The 25,376-nt window shown below is 40.6% G+C and overlaps 2 long non-coding RNA genes across 2 annotated transcripts; both read right to left on the bottom strand.

Moving 5' to 3' along the window:
- Positions 1–7,976: 7,976 nt before the first annotated feature.
- LOC117499359 lies at positions 7,977–21,290 on the bottom strand. The gene is made up of 4 exons (XR_004557705.1): positions 21,255–21,290; positions 16,826–16,869; positions 16,644–16,671; positions 7,977–8,517 (listed from the first exon to the last, which is right to left on the bottom strand). It is a non-coding gene; the product is annotated as an uncharacterized LOC117499359 (long non-coding RNA).
- Positions 21,291–23,371: 2,081 nt separating this feature from the next.
- On the bottom strand, positions 23,372–24,712 carry LOC117499353. The gene is made up of 3 exons (XR_004557703.1): positions 24,698–24,712; positions 24,127–24,300; positions 23,372–23,433 (listed from the first exon to the last, which is right to left on the bottom strand). It is a non-coding gene; the product is annotated as an uncharacterized LOC117499353 (long non-coding RNA).
- Positions 24,713–25,376: the final 664 nt, after the last annotated feature.

A 25,376-nucleotide genomic window follows, 5' to 3' on the forward strand; every position in this document is an offset into this window, starting at 1 on the left:
AAATAAACTACGGAAGAGGATTAGGGATGGGATTTAATATATTGTATATATATATATTTCTCCTCTTTCAAGGGATCCTGTTCGTGACGCCAAATTGTGGTGGAAATGTACCGAGACAAACTAACAAATAATAATAAAATGGAGAGGAAACCTTTCCGTTACACTGAAATGAAGATTTGTGGAATAAGACGGTCTTTGAGGGAGTTTATTCTTAAAGGGGACCTATCATGCAAAATTCACTTTTGTACGTCTTTTATACATGAATATGTGTCCCCGGTGTTCCAGGGAACTCACCAAGTGTCAGAAAACACAACCCTCTCTATTTTCCTCCATACCCAGGCTGACCCAGCCCCATGGCCTGTCACAGTAGTGCGGGAAAGAGAAGTGCACTGTTTTGCCTGGCTGGACCGGTAATTTACAGTAAAGGAGTGCGCGCTACTAAAGAGACGCGCTACCATGGAAACCAAACAATGGTGTAGCTGTATTGAAGTCTGAGTGGAAACAGTAGCATTTGGAGCGTTATGTTAGAATGAAACAGCCAGGTCGTGACTCACAAAAAAAAAGTGTTACTTCACTAACTGTAAGCTTGTCACTCAGAGTAACCTACAGTTAACTTAACTGCTGGAGAAGAAAGATCAGGGGGGGGGGGGAGAGAGCTGTGGATGATGGGCCATTAGGTGTGTAAACACACAGCATTCAGACTGTAAAAAAACGGTAACAACGGACTATTTTTCTTAGCGGATGCATGTAAATTTAAATCAATACATACAACTATTTTTTAAATCAATAAAAACATTTTCTAAATCCATAAAAGCATTTCAATTAATATTTGGAGTCATGTCGTTACTTTGTTGAGAATGTGGCCATGTAATAAGCGGGATAATTTGCAGCGACTTGGTCATTATGGGGAAAAATAACACGCGTCGGGATCCTGATCTGCCTGACAAGGCTCCATTAAAATATAAATATTTTTAGTGAATTATTGAGTTTAGGCACGTTAATAACGTTTTAATGAAGTTGAATACAGTATATTCATATTTGTCAGTGATTTCATGTCAATTCGGCGAACATAAACATAAATGATTGTGGTGAAGATGATGATTAAATTAGGATTAAAAATCGAGAGCCGGCTGCATTTCCTCTCGTTCGTTTTTTTTTCGACTATACAACATTATTTTGTTAAATAACAACATGGTGATGTTTTGTATATGATTACATGTCTCTTATTTAGCACAGACTATGATCCTATCCGTGACATATGTATCTTAACAAAGATCCGCTATACAGTAGTACCAGACATACTGTACATCCAGCTTACTGTATCGAAGTTGATTTCACATGAGCTCCAGTGTGGAACCCCACTGCACCCCCTAGTGGATCAATGATCCATTGCAGCTGGCTTCACAATAATTACATTTATTTATCACGGGGGCGGTCTCAAGTCAGACTGGAGGCAGTCTCTTGATCACGGGCAGATCACGGGCCGTTCACGGGCCGTTCACGGGCCGTTCACGGGCCGTTCACGGGCCGACCACGACCCTCGCGTTTCAAACTGTCCTAAATTAGCCTTTAGTTACTCTACAGATGTGGATGAATGATGTGAAATATAATCAAGTGTTAAATCAGACTTTAGTTCCACCTGGAGTAAATTCACAAGCTACCCTGCAGTATACAAAGTCATTCAAACTAGCTGCACCTTTACCAGCTTTGAGAACACTTGATGATCAATCATTATAAAACATATCATATATATCAGGGTTGCCAACTTTGGGTACCTGGCTGGAGTCAGATTTTGATATCATGGGTTTAATTTAGGGCTGTCAGTCGATTCAAATATTTAATCGCGATTAATCGCATGATTGTCCATAGTTAATCGCGATTAATCGCAAATTAATCGCACATTTTGTATCTGTTCTAAATGTACCTTAGAGGGATATTTTTCAAGTTTTTAATACTCTAATCAACATATGAGTGGACAAATATGCTTTATATGTTTGTTTATTATCATTTGAACAATGACAAATATTCTCATGAATATTAAACACAACAACCTGAACATTACAAATATTTGCCTCAATTCAACCTGGAACCTCTCTCATACAATAATACAATACAAAGTGTGTGTGTGTGTGTGTGTGTGTGTGTGTGTGTGTGTGTGTGTGGAGACACTGTATGTGCAGCTCAAGGCATATATGCTCAAACGGGAGCTGCCTGGACGCTGCAATCATGTTGCGCGCACTATCCGTGCTGAGTGTGCTGACTTTTCGTACAATGTCCCGCTGTCTGGCTACCTGCATAAAGTCAAGTGCTCGGCGCAGTTGTCGGCGAATTATCGCTCCTCTGTTTTCATTGAAACAGCTCCTTATATCCATTAGCGCAGCTAGCTAGCACCAGATGCTAACAACAACAACAACAACACGTAAGGTGTGCCTCGCTCGCGCCACACATACACACACCCTCCCGGTCCTCCCGATGGCCAGTCCGCGCCTGCCGGTGAGCGTGGAAGTGTGGTCTGCCACAGGCGGGCGGCAGGGGCGGGGCTGTCAGCATCAGCTTGTAGATGGTATTTTAAACTAAATGCGCTCTGAAACTACGGGGCGGCCGAGGACAAAAAATACACATGCGTTAATCGCGTTAAAATAATTAGTGGCGTTAATTTTTTTTGCGTTAACGCGTTATTAGCGCGTTAACTTGACAGCCCTAGTTTAATTACACATATGCAGCACTAACTGACTGCTATTGTGACAGTAGCGGGACCTTAGCATATATATAGGATATATATACAATATATACAAATACACAATGTTGGACACAGACTATAAAGGGCACAAAGTTTCATTCACTAATGAAAGTCAAACACATGTTTGTTTCCACTGTTTTATTGTGTGCCTGTCGCGATAAGCAATTAATTGACTTATCGTACGATAAATAAAAATGAACTCGATAACTTTTCTGACCTTGATAAATTGCCATTTACATGAGGATGTGACTAGCAGTTTGAAAGTATGTACTTGAATTATTATTATATATTATCATTATGTCAGTGGTCTAAAATGGTCATACAACGGTGCCGACAATATTATCGTTTATCGCAATAATTTCCGGGAAAATGTATCCAACAAAATTAATTATCGTGAGAGGCCTATACATGAAACACACACACAAACAAATCTACAGACTTACTCCAAACTGCCAAATATATTAATTAACACACTCTCACTCTCATATACTCTTTGACTCTATTTTGGCCTAGTAGAACAATAAGCAGCAGACTTTTACTTTTTGATCATTTCTACTGGATCTTAGATCTGCGCATGCGCAATACGGGTCGGGGATTGACCAACTGGCTCCCACTGCTCTGCTGTCTGTTAACATTGTTAAGAGTGGTGGGGGCGGGGAGGGAGCGGATCGACAGCTTGAGCAACTGTCAACTCAACATTGTAAATAACCAACCAAAAACGATCACCGGTTCATCTTGTTTTTGGCGTGAGAATAGTTTGGGCAGCGTGAGAGCGTGAGATTGAGAGTGAAAGCGTGTGTCACACGCCAGATGCGTGAGAGTTGGCAACCCTGATATATTATTCTGAAATGGACCAATCTGCACAATGAATACTTTTACTGTCGCTACTTTAACTATATTTTGATGATAATACTTTTCTACTTTTAATTGAGGAACATTTTGAATGCAGGACTTTTACTGGAACGGAGTATTCCTACACTCTGGTACTTCTACTTTTACTCAAGTACAAGATCTGAGTACTTCTACTTTTACTCAAGTACAAGACCTGAGTACTTCTACTTTTACTCAAGTACAAGACCTGAGTACTTCTACTTTTACTCAAGTACAAGATCTGAGTACTTCTACTTTTACTCAAGTACAAGATCTGAGTACTTCTACTTTTACTCAAGTACAAGATCTAGGTACTTCTACTTTGACGCAAGTACAAGATCTTAATATTGAGGAGAGCTAACAGGAAGTCTCTCATCAGCTGCAGCCTTCTTCTTTATTTTCCTAAATGCCTCCACGCTCCTCTTTACGTCTCAAACTCTAGAAATAAATGAACTGAGAACAAATCAAACCTGAGCTTGCAGATTTGTCTGGAATCCCAGAAAAACACTGAGCAATAACTACATTTTATTCTGTACTCAGTATGTATTCAGTGGTGAAACCTCAATAAATAAACTTCAGCTAGCAAAAATCTCGCCTAGGGCAGCAAATTGTCTAGAACCGGCCCTGAGAAGATGGATGCTGTGCAGCAAAGGCGAAGGAAGACAGCAGGTACGTTTGAAAGGGTCACACACAATTCATATTTATTGTCTTTTCTTTGGGAAGATATTCAGCATATATTTAGGATAAAGCAATAAATACAACAATTCACAGAATTCTTACCAAAATAATAATAGATGTACCTTTTTTTAATGATATTTGAGAGTATCTGGTACCATTGATGTTTTAACTGTTAAATTGTATTAATATTTTTTCCTATCATTTTGTGTTATTATTTATGTTTAGTAATTCCTATTAATTTTAAGCGAGTGGTTTTAGTTCATTATTAGTATTTAGGCTATATCTAATTTTGGAACCCAGGACTCTTTCTATTGCTCAATGTCTTATTTCAGACTGTAAAATGAAAGTAAACTTATCACAATGCATTAAATACTTAAATATAATATTTAATCAACAACTCAAAATCAGATCAATCCAATGTGTGCGTGTTATTACACGCACACATTTTTAACAACCATTTTCATTCTATACAGCCAGCTACAGTTAACTTTACCTTGTATTTTATGAAGTGTACATTGTTCATGTTCAAAGGCAAAATACCAATGGTTAGCTGTGGTAGCTATGCTAACACGCTAGCAACGGTTAGCCGAGGCTAATTTAGCATCGATCTTTACACTAAAAACACACATTTTAATCTCATGTGAAAGGGGTCTAAAAATGTTTTAGTAACCGGGGGTTACACTACACTCTGTAGCTTTTTTTTAATATTCTACATACTAAACTATGTCGATTTTTTTAATTATTCTACATAGTTTAGTATGTAGATTCTTTGAAATATTCGACACTATGCAGCTTTATGAAATATTCAACGTACTACACTTCTCTCTGTCTGCCGCTCACTCGTCTCTTCTTCTGTGTTCAGAATAGAAGCACCCCTGTCAGAATTGAAAATCCCTTCATCATTTATTGATTATAGGTCCAGGTCCGTACTGGTCGGTGTCTGTCGGCCATTTAGTGTTACCCGCACTATACTGTTTACAGTCATATAATGGCAAACGTTATGAAGAACATACATGTCAATAGGTCATGATGATTGTTTTTGTGAAACCTTGCATATACACACTCGTTGAACGACTCCGTTACAATTAGTAATCTTAAATTACAGTAAATAATATGAACGTTGGTTATTGTACATTTGTGCTAATATACCCTGATATACCTCAACCGATATCAGTAACAATAGTAATAGCTACGTTACAGTGGCTGTAGCGCTAACATCGGCACTGCTGCCCACTCATAGATTACAGTTAACCTCTTTTCATATAGATTTCTATCTTATTTAGTACTTGTAAAACACATCAGCGATGCTTTCTATTGCTTTCTCACATTGTGTATACAGTTATGCAGCAGAAGAAGCCACAATGACAACATGGCTGAGCGACGGATGTAAATAAAGGTTTGAGGACTGTTAAAGAGTCAAATAAAAACATTTAAGGTTGTTCCTTACTTTCATTAGGTATGTTGCGCTTTGCCGTGAGTGGCTCTGTCCAATGTCATCCTGCAACGTGATTGGCTTGTCATTACATTACATTTGACATTACACGTCATTTAGCTGACGCCTTTATCCAAAGCGACTTACAATAAGTGCAAAAGCCATAAAGATTCAAACTCTGAACAAAAAGGAAAGTGCAGATATATTCAGTTCAAACAAGATCATACCATAGTTGGTGCAGGTGTAGCAGGCCCCGCTATGCAGGGCGCGATAACAGATTATATTCCTGTAGAACAGGAGAAATTATGAGCAGAGAATGCCTTTTGCTGCTCGTTTGGCGGGTCTTGCCAGAATGTATTCACAATTGGCACAAAACAAAACACAATTGTTCTTGCCCTTTTCCTACTCTCAATATAAACACATGTTTATATGTTCATGTCTTCAAAATATACTTTTAACATGCTTGAAGTATTAAAAAATAAACACATTTGTCTATAACCAAGTGTCATTAACATCATGACTAAAAATAAGAATGTACTGTTAAGTACCTTTTCAGGATAACTATTAGCATTAGTCTAAAATGTGCTAGCATTAGCATCTAACAAGCATTTACAATAATTAAAGAACGACTGACCATAGTACACATAGGCTATAGATAATACAGAACACACCTTGTCATTTGGAATATAAACACTGAAAATAGGTAGCTAATAAAGTGCACAGGAGCTATAAACAATTAACTTGCATTCACTTTCATCAGGGAGCGTGAGTCTACTACATCTAAATAGCGACCGCCATTACACATACACACACAGCCACCACGAGGGGGTCTTCTACGCGGCATTAAACATAATAAACAACATCTAAACATCACTTCAAACTTAAGACATTGCGATTTATAACATTTGTGACAATCTGTACACATTACTGACCTGTAGAACAGGAGAAATGATGAGCAGAGAATGCCTTTTGCTGCTCGTTTGGCGGGTCTTGCCAGAATGGCAAGCTAACGACAGCTCCGTCATCACGTCAGACATTTTACGGCAGACGTGCAAATAATAACCAACCCCTTTGCGGCAGTGATACCCTGCCATCTACTGCCCCCTGCTGTCCATTGTTAGATAGATAGATAGATAGATAGATAGATAGATAGATAGTACTTTATTGATCCCAAATTGGGAAATTGTTGTTGTTACAGCAGCATAAAAGGCATTTTACAATAAAACAAAACTACAAAATATACAAGAATAGAAAGAAAAATAAAATAAAATATAAAATATACATGTTGAAATAGAAAATATACATGCAGATATTATATATATATACAAATATATATATATATTCAAAATATATGGAATATGGAGTATAAATATTGAACAGATTATAGAGTAAAACGTGGTTTTATTTCTAGAGAAACTATGGAGCAGAGAGTTCTCTTCCAGCCAGAGGTAAAGCCCCGGATGCCCAGGCCAGGCGACGCTACTGCCCTCATAGCCTGCAGCTTGTCACTCAGTAGCCGAGGCTGGATCGTGTTGAATGCACTGGAGAAATCAAAAAAGGTGATTCTCACAGTGCAACCCGATCCATTCAGGTATGAGTGAGCACGCTGCAGCAGGTAAATAATGGCATCGTCCACCCCCAGGTGAGGCTGGTAGGCAAATTGCAGAGGGTCTAGGAATGATCTCACCTGCGGTCTGAGATGGGCCAAGACCAGTCTCTCAAGCACCTTCATCACATGAGATGTGAGTGCTACAGGGCGATAGTCATTGAGCCCAGAAGGAGTCGTCTTTTTAGGGACCGGAACAACGCAGGACGTCTTCCACAGCACCGGGATGGTCTCCAGGTGCAGGCTGAGGTTGTACAGATGTTGGAGAACAGGAGACAGCTGGCGGGCACAGGTCCTCAGGACCCTGGGGCTGATACCATCAGGGCCAGCAGCCTTGCCTTGGTGGAGTTTTTCCATCTGTCTCTGGACCTGTCCTGTGCTCACAGTGAAGCGGGGGGGGGGGGGGCTTGATGGCAGGGGGGATAGAGGGTGGGGGGTCTGAGGCAAGATGAGCAGGGGGGGGGGGGTCAGCGGCAATGTGAGCAGAGGGTGGGTGCAGAAGCCAGGCTGGGTGGTGGAGGAGAGGTGTGAAGTGGAGGTGGTGAGCAGAGGGGGGATGCTGACGCCAGGCTGAGAGAAGGAGGTGAGGTGAGAAGTGGAGGTAGAGGAGACAGCAGCGGGCGGAGAGCTAAACCTATTGAAGAAGGTGTTCAGCTCATTGGCCCTCTCCAGGGTGCCCACAGTCAGTCTGTCTCTCCCTTTGAAGCCAGTGATATAAAATCATATTAAATATAAACATACAATTGTGATTACACTTTGTGTGGGTCACAGGTGAATCAGTTAAAAGGCCTAAATTAACTCAAAATTGCCAAGGTAAAATCGAAATGGATGCGTTTTCAGTCTACGATGAAGATATGCAGAGTTTCTGCTGTCCTGATGTCAATGGGGAGTTCATTCCACCATTTAGGAGCCAGGATAGCAACCAGGTGTGTTTTTGAGGGGTTCCTGGGTCCCACTCTCAGGGATGGAGTAGCACCTGCTTTGACTGTAGTTAGAGAAACTTCTGGATTCAGTCTGAAAGCATCCTTTTTTAACTTTAAACATGATCTTCAATAATGTTGTAGTTTAACTCTGAGAGGTCCACTGGCTGGACTCCTCACTGGGACTCTGGTTCTGGACCAGCTTGCAGGGTCCAGGAGTTCTTGGAGAGAAGGAGCGCTTCCTGCCGCAGGACTCGGGGGATGGGAGTTCCTGAACATGGAGAAACAGCTTCAGTTATTATGCTCCAAATATATGGAACAAAGTCACAGAAAGAATGTGTCTGCAGCTCAGAGAGTCCTGCTGGGAACCCACACATGTTGAGGAGCCCAAAGTGTGATGAGAGAAATGTACAGTACGGGTCCCCAGCACATAGAAGCTGCCGGATGCTAACCTCCATACAGATGGAGCATCTTATTTCAGACTCCAGCATACAGCTTCCTGCCTGCTACCTTCCAGCTACCTGCCTAAGACCTGCCAAAGACCAGTATCTGGGAATGTTAAGCCCTCCCACTATTTTCCAAGAGGGCGTTGCCAGATTTTCAATTTCAGGATTTAACCAGGAGATGGCGCTTCATTCACAAAAACAGGAAGACAACTTTTCATGGACTTTCAGTTTTGTTTAGAAGAGCATTTGAACACATCAATATTTTAGATCAAATAAAGTATATCTAATCTTGTAATTCAATAATATATAGTCTTTATATATTAAATAACTATGGCCAAACTAAGACTTAGTTTTTCAAAAGAGAAAATGCAGATATTATATAAAAAACTAAAGTTAAAATCTTGTTTTTAATGCCCCAAGAGCAATAAAAACACTTGGTAAAAAAATCCTGAGTGAGGCTTTCATAAATTGCATTTAGCTGACGCTTTTATCCAAAGCGACTTACTATTTAATAAATGATAAATGATTATTCATAACAAATATGAGTGATGTGTGATTATTATTCATGCTATATACTGATATAGGGCTAAGTAAGCAATCAATCCTGCAAATTAACCCTTAGTTGTTCAATATATTTATTCAGACAATGTGAGTAGAAATACAGAAATTCTGCTCCCACCTAAGGCCAACGTTGCAATATTACAACATTTCCCTAAAAACGTACCAAAACGTAAACATTTTTAAAACTCTTTCATTTCTGCTCCAGAGGCTATACAACAACATCTGAAAGGTCAAAAAAACAAACAGGGCTAGACAGCCATTTGTAACATATGGGAGAATGGTGAAAAGAACCAACTGGACTGGGACCAATGGGAAAATGCCTCTTCCCCTCAATGTGAAGCAAAAGATTGAGTCCTATGTTTCCAATCGGTTCCCAAATGTGAACATTATTTTGTATTTTTATTAAATTTGACAATGTCAATTTCACTTTGTACAGGTATCTTGGGTCAGTCTTGTCTTCCAAAAATCAGGAAGTAAAGTCAAGATGTGAACTCAACACGTAGTCACTCAGAGGGGGGTACTAATTATTTTCAAATGCATATAGGCAATGCCAACCATTTACATGTACTGTAGGCTCTTTCAGTCAAGAATTTGAATTTGAATGGGATGGGGAGATGCTCTGCCAACACTGACCCAATCTTCTGCTCCTTACAGCCCACTGCCTGTGTTTTAACATGTTTTAACAAAGAATATTTTTATTGCAGAAATCTGTTGTACCAACCGCATTGATATATCAAAGCAATCATATTTTCCATTTTCAGTAACAACAAAACAGCGGATTCAGAACATACTAGTACAATTAGGCTGTTGGCGGTTTTAAAACACATCCATGGGCGAGATAACAAGAAATGCAATATTCATGCCAGAAACAAGAGGGCAGTCCAAGAGAACACATCAGGAAAAATAAAAAATGTTCATAGCAAATTGAAAAAAAAACGAAAAAAAAAACAACAAGATAAAAGTTACAGGATTAACATTATTCATCCCACACCTTCATCCTCACCCAGACCTCTTAAGTGTCTCATCACTGGAGCCCAGGCCTTATCAAACACTATCCCCCTTCCTGCATTCTTGAATCTAAGTTTCTCCAGGTAGAGGATCTCACCCAACTCTCTCAGCCACATCTCGAATGTAGGCACAGTATCAGACTTCCATAACCTCAAAATAAGTTTTTTAGCCAAAACAGTACCCAAAAACACCGGTTCAGATCAGTGTCACTCGTGGCCACAAGGGGATCAGGCTTCAATTGCTTGTCAAATGCTTTTGAATAAAAATCAAATACAGAAGTCCAGAATGAGTGGAGGTTGGGGCATGTCCAGAATTGGTGTGTATGGGTGCCAGCTTGATTTTTTCATTTGTTACATAATGCTGATACGCTGGAATAGTTTTAAGTATAGATGAAAAATAGCCTGAGTCTTGTCTTCCAAAAAGTTTGTGACAAGATGTGAAGTCAACAGGTATTCACTCAGAGGGGGGTAGGTACTAAATGCCACCCATTTACATGTAGGCAAACAAAGTCAAACATCAACATACAGTAAGGGGGTGGGGGATGGTGAACGGTATGGTCAATGTTTGTAAACACAATCCCCAGGATGTGTCCTAATCAAACCAAAATAGAAAATGCAGATATTAGAATAGTAAATGGTAGACATATCAGTAGCCTACTCTTAGTGCCAAGTTGTCTCAGACAATCTGCATTTCCTAATGTGGGACAGTTCTGTGCAAAATGTGGGACACTGAAAAGTCTATGTTAAAAAGCCTCAGTCACCTTAATTCATGTAATAAAAACATCTCAGGTCAGTAACACTGAAAGCTAAATGTGCAATACCATGTTCAGCTATGTTACTATTTATAATGTTATTGTTGTTACAACAGAAGATGTTTTTCTTTATATTGAAGTTAAATGCATCAATCTGGTGCACTTTGAGGGCAAAATTAAGAGATTTATGGATACCGCTGGAAAAAGCTGCATATGCCGAGCCTGTACGTAGCGCTGTAACTTCCTCCACAAAAGCAGCCTTCTGTTTATTCAACGTGGTGGGGGCCGAGGGAACCGGGCAGAGTTTTTCGCCGGTCAACGTGTGTTAAAGTTTAAATCTTCCTTATTGAGCTTTAAAACAAATGAATAACGACTATATATAATAATAAAATACACGGAGCCTGGCCTCTCTTTGTCCTCCCTCTCTTCTGACAGCGTCAGTGTCTGTCTCATGCAGCAGCTGATCCAGTAATGAGTGACACATTTTGAGTTGTATACACTGTTGGAAAGAGGAGATTCCTAGCTTTCTAATGATATCAGGATTGTTTTTGTACTCCAAATATTAAGCAAAATATGTCACATTATATAATGACTGTCACAGAGTCATCATTGTGAGAAAAAGGCCTTCAAAGTTTCCTCTTCTCTGGAATCCATCGATCTGATTGATTATTAGCGGAGCAAATGATCAAAATAGTCCGGAGGGAAAATATTTCCGTTTGGATTACTGGTCTGGGGGAAGCTCGCGAGTGTATGTGTGTGTGTGTGTTTGTGCATTTTTGCGTAAGTGTATATTGTGTTTGTTTCCCGGGGAAAACACTCACGAGAAACACCGGCTGTTGTTATGCCTGCTGTAACGTTAAATTACTCCGTTCTCCGCTTGTAATTATGCCTTAAGCTTCATAGTTGTATTTATCATCTAAATTTGACGAAACAAGTTTAATATTCTGAAAGCCAAGACTTTGTTTATTTGAAATCAGATGAAAACAAACTGTAACGGACCCTGCCGTGTATATGCCTTACTGTACATTCATAATTACAGCCGGAGGGAGGGGGGGCGGCGCTGTGGAAGAGCAGATTGCGAGTGAGGTGCCTGTCATCTTCCCTTTACAAGCTTCACAAATGTATTTATCGTGTGATTTTGGAAATAAAAGTTTCATATTCTGAAAGCCAAGACTTTGTTTATTTAAAATCAAACAAAACACCCGAACCCCGAAAAAATAGTTTTTTACGCAAATCCACGTTTATTTTGAAATGAGCCGTTGCGACTTCCGACTGATTTCCATAGAGCGGGTCACATATATTATATAGTGTATTGTATTATTAAGTAATATCATACATTAACCCCATTATAGTAGAAGCCACATTGAATGGATGAACACATGTATGCATCAATAATTACAACAGAGTATTTCTAAATACAAGCTGTAAAAATACTTATATGTATTTAATACTAATAACATAATGATTAATTTCAGATGATAATACTTTTCAGTGTCTGTCTCATGCAGCAGCTGATCCCGGCCGACAGTAAACATAAACATTTATAACTAGTTTAGGTTGTTTGAGAGGTAATTGAAATAGCTAAGGGTGATGATCTGACTTGAAGTGTGTGTTTTGCTCCTCCCGCTGCATCACAGCTGTGTATATCACCATTCTTTAATTAAATGTTTGATAAGACATTGAGCGCTTACTCGGTAAATAACAAACATACCTAAAAAACATAGCCTACCAAACATATGAATATATAGGCTACTGGAGCTTAAATTAAGAAATATGTAGCCTATAATGTGATCAATAATGATTTTAAACAAACTACGTATAACTACCACATTATAACTGAGTGAATGTAAAACTTAAGGATACAGTTATGAAGACATATCTGACCGTTAAATACATTATTAAAATATCCATTTCCACTGGGTGACTAATTTCAATTGATGTTGACACCATCTCACAACACTCCAAAAATAACATGACTTTCTGAAGCACAATTTAAAATGTATGCTGTTTAAAATCTCAAATTAGATCTATTGTCCATCTATATTTTGATTATTGTTTAATGGGAACTGTCCATAATCAAAGAGTCATTCCACTTCAGACTGAGAAAGTCAGTCAGCGAATATCAGGACATTCTGATGTAACATTTCAAGATAAAAGACCTTTGAAATGTCATATATGAGCTATGGTCCCGCTGTTTTTAGATAAGAATAAACTACTGAGTGTTGATTTATATCCAGGTTTGGGTTGTAACGGAATACATGTAACGGCGTTACGTAATCAGAATACAAAAATCAAGTAACTGTATTCAGCTCGCGTTACATTTGAAAAACGAGTAATCTGATTACAGTTACTTCTATAAAAACAGCTGTGGGCAGCAGATACTGTGATTGTCACGGACATGAATTCATAGATCAAGGCAGACTGGTGCACACACTCTCCTGTTTTCCCAATCCGGTGCTTAAACAAATATAGCTCTACACCCCTGGCCGAAATGTCCATAAAATGAAGTCTGAGTTCGACATTTTAATTAATGTCCTGCCAACACTGGCAGGACAGAAGGCGACACGCCCGTTCTAAGCCGTGTCCCTCACTCCTCACATCCCAAGCTGCATCCCCAAAAAGTGTATTATGTTGTTACATCGTTTCAGATGTTATGTTTCAGTTGTGCTCTTAATAAACCATTAAAACAGTAAAAACACGTTCAGTTTCCTTTTGCTTTTTGTGTCTCCTGTTCACCAAAACATTCCCATCTGTGATGGATAAAGAAAGTAAACCAAAAGTAATCTAAAAGTAATCTAATTACGTTACTTTTTTAAGACACGTAACTGTAACTGTATTCGGATTACTTTCAGAGCCATGTATTCAGTAATCAGTAACTGATTACATTTACAAAGTAACCCTCCCAACCCTGTTCATATCGCAATATATTCCAGAAGTCTGAAATGCAAAATGTTAGAAATTAAAATCAATGTTTAATAGCATTATTTAGTCTAAAACATACCGTCAGTTTAAAAGCTGTTTTATTGTGAAAAACCCGGAAGTTCTCATAAAATCTCAATGCCAAGCTTTAATTCTGAAAATCCTTCATATCCGGTTAGTATTTAGCATGTGGCTAATATTACGTTTTCTGAATGTGAAGTGAAAATGACACGGAATGTTGCACACCAAAACCTACTGACTTTAACATTACATCTATAGACGTAGAGATATTATTACTGATGAATATTAAATGAAGGTACAGTTGATCGTAAAGTGTTTTCACATACGTGGGTAGCTATGACGTCAGAAGGAGTTACCGTAAATGAGAGCTGCCGTAAAAGTGTTTCTAGGATTTCTAAACGAACTATTACAGCTGTTATAAAGCATTAAATAAAAAGCCATGAAAGAGATAAGGAGGAGAAAAGGCTTAAGGAAGTAAGCAAGGAATACAAAATGTCGAAATCCTCTGTTTCACGCGATGTCGAACATTGAAGACGAGGAGGGCGGTCCCCCTATCTGCACAGCGGGAGAGAACGAGAAGAGCATAAAGCAGATCGGAGGAGACATCACGATCTCTCTACTTCGCTGCAGCCTCCCGAGGGACAACACCGGCTTTTGTCTCTTCCTTACCTATGCTTGTTCTATAACGACGTTACTTAATTAAAGTATCCATTTAAACCTTTTCAGAGACTCCATTAGTCTCATCATTTTAAGTTTCTTTCCTGGGAGCGAGAAGATCACAGTTCATCAATAAAAACATTTCCCACATTAGGGCAATTCACCTATACTTAACCCCAAATAAAAGAACCCAATAAAAATAGTTGTTAAATAATAGTGAAGTCACGTTGTAATAATAACTCGTCTCTCGGTTTGAGTGTTCTTTTTCTGCTTTGCCAAAAGCCACTGTGTCAAGTGTCTAGTGACTATTTCTAGTGGATGCATGTCAATTTAAATCAATACATACAACTATTTTTTAAATCAATAAAAACATTTTCTAAATCCATAAAAGCATTTCAATTAAGATTGGGAGTCATGTCGTTACTTTGTTGAGAATGTGGCCATGTAATAAGCGGGATAATTTGCAGCGACTTGGTCATTATGGGGAAAATAACACCCGGGGATCAATACAGAATATTCATATTTGTCAGTGATTTCATGTCAATTCGGCGAACATAAACATAAATGATCGTGGTGAAGATGATTAAATTAGGATTAAAAATCGAGAGCCGGCTGCATTTCCTCTCGTTCGTTTTTTTCGACTAAACAACATTATTTTGTTAAATAACAACATGGTGATGTTTTGTAAATGATTACATGTCTTATTTAGCACAGACTATGATCCTATCCGTGACATATGGATCTTAACAAAGATCCGCTATACATTAGTACCAGACATACTGTACATCCAGCTTACTGTGTCGAAGTTGATTTCACATGAGCTCCAGTGTGGAACCCCACTGCACCCCCTGGTGGATCAATGATCCGTTGCAGCTGGCTTCACAATAATTACATTTATTTATCACGGGGGCGGTCTCAAGTCAGACTGGGGGCAGGCTCTTCATCACGGGCCGTTCACGGGCCGTGCACGGGCCGACCACGACCCTCGCGTTTCAAACTGTCCTAAATAAGCTGCTACATCTGTATGTTGGGAGAGCTTTACAGATCAGGAGAGGAACTAAGTACATTTACTCAAGCACTGTACTTAAGTACACTTTTGAGGTACTTGTACTTTACTTGAGTACTTCCATTTAATGCTGCTTTGTACTTTTAATCCACTACATGTATTTAATACCTAGCAGGAAACCGATGGACTGTCCACTCCAAGTAGGGAATGAGTCCTTACCCCAAGTGAAGGAGTTCAAGTATCTCGGGGTCTTGAGGGAACAATGGACTGAAGATGGGTTAGAGAATCAGCGGGAGCTATATTGCAGTCGCTTTACCGCACAGTTGTGACAAAGAGATAGCCGGGCCAGAAGGCAAAGACTACCGTCCATCTTCATTCCTACCCTCACTTCATCATGACCGAAAGAAGAAGATCACGGATACAAGCGGCCGAAATGTGTTTCCTCCGAGTGTCTGGCATCTCCCTTACGGATAAGGTGAGCTCAGTCATGGGGAGGGACTCGGGGTAGAGCTGCTGCTCCTTCGCGTAGAAAGGAGTCAGTTGAGGTGGTTTAGGCACCTGGTAAGGATGCCACCTGGGCGCCTCCCAAGAGGTGTTCCAGGCACATCCTAGGCTTGAAGGACACTAAGGGGCAGACCCAGGACCAGGTGGAGGGATTATATCTCCACACTGGACTGGGAGCTGCTTGGATCCACCAGTCAGAGCTGGCTGATGGGAAAGGGGCCCTCTGCTGGAGCAGCTACCTCCGCTACCTGACTCCAGATCAGAGGTGGAAGATGGATGGAAAATATACTGTCACTTCACTTAATATTGAGGATAGCCAACAGGAAGTCCCTTCCTTCTACTTTATTTTCCCACGCCTCCACGCTCCTCTTTACGTCTCAAACTCTAGAAATAAATGAACTGAGAACAAATCAAACCTGAGCTTGCAGATTTGTCTGGAACACCAGAAAAACACTGAGCAATAACTACATTTTATTCAGTGGTGAAACCTCAATAAATAAACTTCAGTTGGTACGACCTCTCACCTTTCTGTGTGTCTTCACTTCCTGTCACCTGAGAGGAGAAGGAGAGAGAGAGAGAATAATGATGATGATAAAGAGAAACAGCCAAAATGATGAAGAGAGAAACAAGAGTGTTGTTTTCCTCTGAGGTCATGCTCCATTAAAGAGTTTCATATCTTGATGAATGGAGGATATTCAGTACTCACAGGTCTTCTGGATCTTGGCTCTGATCGTCTCATCTCTTCTGATCCTGTAGGGATGAACACAATCCAACAGTTTTAGATCCAGTTTAAAATAAGTGTTTGTTCTTTGAGTCAGCTTCAGAGTGTCACGATCCTAATGTTATGTCATGTTTTTAGTTTAGTCTGTCTTGTTTTGGGTGTTATTTTGTAATTCTGTTCTCCCTGTCTCTTGTCTTCCTTCCTGTGTTTTTCCTCCTTGTGTCTTGTCTGATCCTACTCCCTGGCCCTTTCTCATTTCATCAAATGTTCCTCCTTGACTCCTATCCTCGACTCCTATCCTCGAGACTTAGTCCCGCCCACAGGAGATGCGAGCGGAGGAGCCGAGGAGGGGAACCGAGGAGAGAGGAGGGGAAGCAGCAGGCGGTTAGAGAAATGAGAACTCCTCTCCTCTGAGCGGTCATTTTAAAGAGACGTCCATTAATGATGACAGGAGGCACAGCAGCCCTCTGTCTGATGGACAGATGTGTTCATGACGACTTATATATTTACTTTCATTCATTCACAGTGCGGTATAATGAGACAATAACAGGCTACAGATGCGGACACACACACACAAACACACACACACACACATATATATATATATATATTTATATATATATTTATATAAATGTATACAATTTCAGAATCAAACAGAGCACTCTCATAATAACGTAACACTATCAGAGACTGGATATATTCCCCCCCCTCCCCTCCCCTCTCTGGTCGCTACAATGAGGAAAATAAATTACGGGCCAAAAGTTGTATCTACAAGTATTAAAAGTAAGCAGAGGACACCAAACCAACTGAGACCTGTCTGTCCGCTGCATCTACGCACACACTGTACCACACACACCTACACCACACACACGCACCTACAGCTCCTAAAGCAGGGGTGGGCATTTTACGGCCCGCGGGCCACATCCGGCCCGTTGGCCGGCCTTGGCCGGCCCGTGTGAGGTTGATCATAAATTATAACATAATTAAAAAAAACAGCAACCTTTTCAAAATAAAAGCAACACAGCTGTATTGCTTGCATGGCGTAAATACTTTTCTAACTGTGTTGGTTTTATTTTGAAAAGGAAGCTGCTGTTTTTTTAATTTATTTACATAAACGCGCATGCCGTAACAGCTACGAGTGATGCTGGCCGGCTAGTCCTCGAAATGTCCGCTAAGGGCAAAAAAAGAAAGATCGATACTGAATGCCGCGTTTTCAACAAGACATGGACCGCTAAGTATTTATTTACAGAAGTGCAAGGTAAAGCTGTGTGTTTAGTTTGTGGTGCGCAGGTCGCTGTGTTCAAGGAGTACAATTTGAGTCGCCACTATGCTACCAAACACGCAGATAAATACAAGAACCTGTCTGAGGAAGAGCGGGCAAAGGGGTCGGATGCTTTGCTAGCTAAGCTGCAAAGCCAACAACACATTTTCACAAAACATTCCACATCCAGAGATGCAGCTGTCAAGACGAGTTATGTCTTAAAAGTAAACCGTTTTCGGACGGAGAGTTCATAAAGGAGTGTTTGTTGGACACTAATATGCCCGGAGAAAAAGGAGGCATTTGAGAAAGTGCCGCTCTCCCGACGCACTGTTACGAGGAGAATTGAGGACATCGCGGGAAATCTGGAGCTTCAGCTGCAGAACAGAGCGGTCAACTTTGACTTTTTTTCCTTGGCTTTGGATGAGAGCTGCGATGTACGTGACACTGCCCAGCTACTCATCTTCCTACGTGGGATAACTACAGACTTCAAAATCACGGAGGAGCTGGCAGCCATGCAGTCAATGAAAGGTACAACAACAGGGAGTGATTTGTTCACGGAGGTAAATGCATGTGTGGAAAAGTTGGGACTGAAATGGGACAAGCTGGCAGGCGTGACAACGGATGGTTGTCCAAATCTGACAGGGAAAAATGTTGGACTATTGAAGAGAATGCAGGATAAAGTGACAGAAATTAACCCTGAGCAGAAATAGGTATTTTTGCATTGTATTATACATCAGGAAGTGTTGTGTAAGTCAGTGTTAAAAATTAACCATGTTGTTGATGTTGTAACTAAAATAGTTAACTTCATCAGGGCAAGAGCATTGAATCACAGACAGTTTGTTGCACTTTTGGAGGAAAGTGAGACTGAACATCGTGACATACCCTACCATGCAGCTGTCAGGTGGCTCAGCCTGGGCAAAGTGCTGAAAAGAGTATGGGACCTGAGAGAAGAGATTCAAGACTTCTGTGTGAAGAAAGGAAACGACATCCCACAGCTTTCAGATGCAGACTGGATGGCAGACCTTGGTTTTGCTGTAGATGTGACTGCACTAATGAGTGAACTAAATGTCAAACTGCAAGGCAAGGGCCTTTTTGTGCATGACATGTACAGTGCAGTGAAGGCTTTCATGAGAAAGCTGCAGCTTCTCTCAAGCCAAATGGAGGACAACATTCTCACGCACTTGCCAACACTGAAGGAAGCCACACCATCAGCTGATCACCTCCAGAGGTACTCATCCATGTTAGAAGCACTGCATGGTGAGTTTTCAAGGCGATTTAAAGACTTCAAAACAGTTGAGAATGAAATGAACATGATCTTTTCCCCATTTACATGCCATGTGGATGATGCACCCAGTGATGTTCAGCTTGAACTCATTGACCTGCAGTCTGACACACTTCTGTCAGAGCACTTTAGGTCAGTCTCACTGCCTGAGTTTTACTCTTCCCTGAAAGAGGAGAACTTTCCACACATCAGGAGACGTGCTCAGAAGATGATGGTCCTCTTTGGATCTACCTACATATGTGAACAGACATTCTCAGTGATGAAGTTCAACAAATCCAGATACAGATCCTCTATCACTGATGATCACCTCTCAGCTGTCCTTCGCATATCCACCTCAGACATTGAACCAGATTTCCGTGCACTTGTTCAAGCCCAAGACAGACTGGATTTTTCTCACTGAACAAGTAAAATTAACTGAAAAACAAAAATCAAAAGCACTCATTTCTTTTTGTATAAAGCTGATTCATTTCTTATCTTTAACATACTGTAAAACACCTTTTCAGTATTGGTATATTGAGCAGAATTAAGTTCAACTTATTTTTGATTCGGCCCCCCAACACAGCTCGAGTTTCTGAAGTGGCCCCTTGTAAAAAATAATTGCCCACCCCTGTCCTAAAGCATAATAATCAGGCTACAGCCGTTGTGTATTTTATTTTGTGAAGCACTAAATGGTTTTAGAAACATCTGGACTCTTTGTAGATATCTACTAAACTAAAGCAGATAAAGAGAGTAGGCCTGTTATACTGAGTGATATATATTATACACACTGCTCTGCTTTCTGCACGGACCTCACAGCTGTTCTCTCTGTAAACATCGCGTCGCGATGAAAGCAGTTAATAAAATAATATCCAGGGGATGCATGCAGAGCTGTGATTGGCTGAGATAAGTCCGGCCGTGCGTCACGACTCTTTGAAACATTTCTGTTCCCGGAAATGCATCCACGAAGGAGCCGTGGAGGACCGTGGAGGACCCATCAGTGTATCCTCGGTTATAGCTCCTCCAGAGAGCCTCCTCGACGCTCGATGCTCGGTCCTCGATGTGCATTTAGAGAAATGAGATGTCCTTCAACATGGCGCGCTAAAATTCATTTCCGGGTCACTACCGGAGGACCGAGGAGTCGAGGAGTCGAGGAGGGACATTTGATGAAATGAGAACGGGCCCCTGTGTTTTCCTTCCTGTCGTTAGTTTCCCTGGTGTGTCTGATTGTCTAATTGTGTTCACCTGTTGCCCTTGTGTTTCTGCCTCCCCTGCCCAGCTGTTTCTTGTCCCGTAATTACCCCTCCCTGTATTTAGTCTTGTCTTTCCCTGTGTTCCCCTGTCGGTTCATTGTTTGTCTTTCCTGTCTCCCTCCATGTTGGTCACGGTCAGTGTTGTGTGTTAATGTTACCTTTTCGATTCATGCCATGTTTTTGTTTATCAGCTTTTAAATAAAGCTCGTTTTGTTTCTAAACCTTTTACCTTTTCTGTAGTCTGCATTTGGGTCCTACCTTTTCCGCGATCTTTACAGTGATCTTAACACAGAGTCCTGATCTCATGCTTTACATCCCATCGTATCTTCTCTGAAAACTACGACTGCCTGCCACAGCTCTCAGCTGCATTACAGGAAGTAACCAGTCATTAGAAACTAAAAACATCCCATAAAAACAGACTACCTTTTCCACTCTTCTGTCAAATCCCATATGTCTGGTGGAAAGTTGATTACTTACTAAATGTGGCTTTGCATTTTCAGCTGGCCTTCTATAGTTGATGGAAGAATGAAAGAGCCTGCAGTCAGTGGGTAACATCACTGATCTGTTGTGATTCCCCAGTGAGAGAAACACCTCCCTGAGTTTAATACAATACTGCTGAACCAGCAGAGACCCCTTACTGACCTGAGAGTCTCCAGTCTGCAGTCTGGACTCTCCATAAGATCTCTCAGCAGCTCCACTCCTGAATCCTGCAGATCGTTGTCACCCAGGTCCAGATCTCTCAGATGGATGTTGGACTTCAGAGCTGAGGCCAGAGCAGAACAGCTGATCTCTGACAACCTGCAGTTCCTCAGACTGAATAAAGAAAACATGTCACTTTAGAAAACAATGTTCCTGTTTGAAATAACTCCAGGTTTAATAATCTGTTCAGAGTTAAACAGGGTTTTAATGTCAGAGATGATGCAGAAACAATCCACTGATAATCTGGAACTTTAACTTTGATCAGATGTTTAACAACTCCTTCATCTCCCTCACAGCTCATCAGTACTGACAGCATCTCCACTGACTCATGGAGCACAGAGTGAGTCTGTGGAAGCTCAAACACTCTCCCTCACACATTCGCCTTCTCTTTGTTACTCTGATCAATATTCAGTCATTAGCAACAGTGGAAAAATTGAAAATAACATTGTATTTGTTCAAATTCAGAAAATCCTAAACACAAACAGATCAATATGAACTGCACTCATTGAACTGACCTGAGGGTCTCCAGTCTGCAGTCTGGACTCTCCAGAAGATCTCTCAGCAGCTTCACTCCTGAATCCTGCAGTGCGTTGTAACTCAGGTCCAGATCTCTCAGATGGATGTTGGACTTCAGAGCTGAGATCAGAGCAGAACAGCTGATCCCTGACAACCTGCAGCCCCTCAGTCTGAATAAAGAAAACATGATGAGGATACAAATCTGTTTATAATGGGAACAGAAAAATCTGTCTACTTCAAAAAGTAAACTTTATCCTGTAAAACGACTATAACTTCAGATGACCTTTATTCAGACGTTATCGTTTACTAAATATTAAATACATAGATTTACTTTTCACAGCTAACATCTTTAACAGTTTGTGGCGGCGGGGTGTAGTTAGAGCGCCGGCTGCAGGAGTGATGGGAGTGGCTCGGCCGGAGACCAGACAGCTGATCAGAATCAGGTTATCAGTCACTCAATAAAAGCTTGTGGTAACCTGGTTCTGGTCGGTCTTGCAGTAGGCTGGGTCCTGGGAGAACATCTGGACCACGGATGCATGACTAAGCCTCCGCACAGCCTCCCGTTTGTTTTGGAGGAGCTTTTTATTTTGGCAGTATTTGGACAATAAACACCTATGTTAATCCTGAATCCTTCTCCTTCTGGACATTTTGAACCCGTGTGTGAGCTGAGGTGCTCACACAGTTCCTTTAAGAAAAAGTCAACATGTATGTCTGCGGTTCTTCATTTAGTATGTAAAAATGAAATATGAATAAAAGGACATTTACTTCTTTATGGATGTTAGTGATTAATGTACATAAATAAGGATCAATTACAAAGTGAACATGTGAGATCTCCAGCAGTAACAGAGAGTCAGTGAACTGACCTGAGAGTGTCCAGTCTGCAGTCTGGACTCTCCAGAAGATCTCTCAGCTCCACTCCTGAGTCCTGCAGAGCGTTCTCACTCAGGTCCAGATCTCTCAGATGGATGTTGGACTTCAGAGCTGAGATCAGAGCAGAACAGTTGATCTCTGACAACCAGCAGCCCCTCAGTCTGAATAAAGAAAACATGATGTAACTTTAGAAAACAATGTTCCTGTTTGAAATAACTCCAGGTTTAATAATCTGTTCAGAGTTAAACAGGGTTTTAATGTCAGAGATGATGCAGAAACAATCCACTGATAATCTGGAACTTTAACTTTGATCAGATGTTTAACAACTCCTTCATCTCCCTCACAGCTCATCAGTACTGACAGCATCTCCACTGACTCATGGAGCACAGAGTGAGCCTGTGGAAGCTCAAACACTCTCCCTCACACATTCACCTTCTCTTTGTTATTCTGATGAATATTCAGTCATTAGCAAAAATGGAAAAATTGAAAATAACATTGTATTTGTTCAAATTCAGAAAATCCTAAACACAAACAGATCAATATGAACTGCACTCATTGAACTGACCTGAGGGTCTCCAGTCTGCAGTCTGGACTCTCCAGAAGATCTATCAGCAGCTTCACTCCTGAATCCTGCAGTGCGTTGTAACTCAGGTCCAGATCTCTCAGATGGATGTTGGACTTCAGAGCTGAGATCAGAGCAGAACAGCTGATCCCTGACAACCTGCAGCCCCTCAGTCTGAATAAAGAAAACATGATGAGGATACAAATCTGTTTATAATGGGAACAGAAAAATCTGTCTACTTCAAAAAGTAAACTTTATCCTGTAAAACGACTATAACTTCAGATGACCTTTATTCAGACGTTATCGTTTACTAAATATTAAATACATAGATTTACTTTTCACAGCTAACATCTTTAACAGTTTGTGGCGGCGGGGTGTAGTTAGAGCGCCGGCTGCTGGAGTGATGGGAGTGGCTCGGCCGGAGACCAGACAGCTGATCAGAATCAGGTAATCAGTCACTCAATAAAAGCTTGTGGTAACCTGGTTCTGGTCGGTCTTGCAGTAGGCTGGGTCCTGGGAGAACATCTGGACCACGGATGCATGACTAAGCCTCCGCACAGCCTCCCGTTTGTTTTGGAGGAGCTTTTTATTTTGGCAGTATTTGGACAATAAACACCTATGTTAATCCTGAATCCTTCTCCTTCTGGACATTTTGAACCCGTGTGTGAGCTGAGGTGCTCACACAGTTCCTTTAAGAAAAAGTCAACATGTATGTCTGCGGTTCTTCATTTAGTATGTAAAAATGAAATATGAATAAAAGGACATTTACTTCTTTATGGATGTTAGTGATTAATGTACATAAATAAGGATCAATTACAAAGTGAACATGTGAGATCTCCAGCAGTAACAGAGAGTCAGTGAACTGACCTGAGAGTGTCCAGTCTGCAGTCTGGACTCTCCAGAAGATCTCTCAGCAGCTCCACTCCTGAGTCCTGCAGAGCGTTCTCACTCACGTCCAGATCTCTCAGATGGGAGGGGTTGGACATCAGAGCTGAGATCAGATCAGAACAGCTGATCTCTGACAACCTGCAGCTCCTCAGTCTGAATAAAGAAAACATGATGAGGATAAAAATGAATTTATACTCAGATGTGTTACTCAACATTGAAATGAATGGGAACAATAAAATCTGTCTCCTTCAGAAAGTAAACTTTATCATGTAAAACTAATATTACTTCAGATGACCATTATTCAGACGATATCGTTTACTAAATATTAAAAATATAGATTTACTTTTTACAACTAACATCTATTACAGTTACTTTAAGAAACAGTCAAGATTTAAGTCTGCAGTTCTTACTTCATACTCTTAAAAATGAAATATGAATAAAAGGACATTTACTTCTTTATGGATGTTAGTGATTAATAAATATAAATCAGGTTCAATCACAAAGTGAACATGTGAGATCTCCAGCAGTAACAGAGAGTCAGTGAACTGACCTGAGAGCCTCCAGTCTGCAGTCTGGACTCTCCAGAAGATCTCTCAGCAGCTCCACTCCTGAATCCTGCAGATCGTTGTTACTCAGGTCCAGAACTCTCAGATGGGAGGGGTTGGACTTCAGAGCTGAGATCAGATCAGAACAGCTGATCTCTGACAAACTGCAGCCCCACAGTCTGAATAAAGAAAACATGATGTAACTTTAGAAAACAATGTTCCTGTTTGAAATAACTCCAGGTTTAATAATCTGTTCAGAGTTAAACAGGGTTTTAATGTCAGAGATGATGCAGAAACAATCCACTGATCATCTGGAACTTTAACTTTGATCAGATGTTTAACAACTCCTTCATCTCCCTCACAGCTCATCAGTACTGACAGCATCTCCACTGACTCATGGAGCACAGAGTGAGTCTGTGGAAGCTCAAACACAGGTTTCCTGCAGGTTTCACCAACTCAAATGTAAGACTTTTTAAGACCTTTTTAAGAACACTTTTAATAGAATTTTAGACCTTTTTTACGGCAAGAAAGTATGAAGGAGAATTGCTATGAAAGAAGAAATATGTCCCATAATTACTTTCAAAGTAAATGTATTCACGTTCAACATAAGAACGATGACTGAACATAACAGCATAACAGTACACAGAACTGTGTTAGCGTGTTAGACAAAAAGTGTGTATGTGT

The sequence above is a fragment of the Trematomus bernacchii genome, unplaced genomic scaffold (assembly GCF_902827165.1).
Source record: "Trematomus bernacchii unplaced genomic scaffold, fTreBer1.1, whole genome shotgun sequence".
Classification (NCBI taxonomy): domain Eukaryota; kingdom Metazoa; phylum Chordata; class Actinopteri; order Perciformes; family Nototheniidae; genus Trematomus; species Trematomus bernacchii.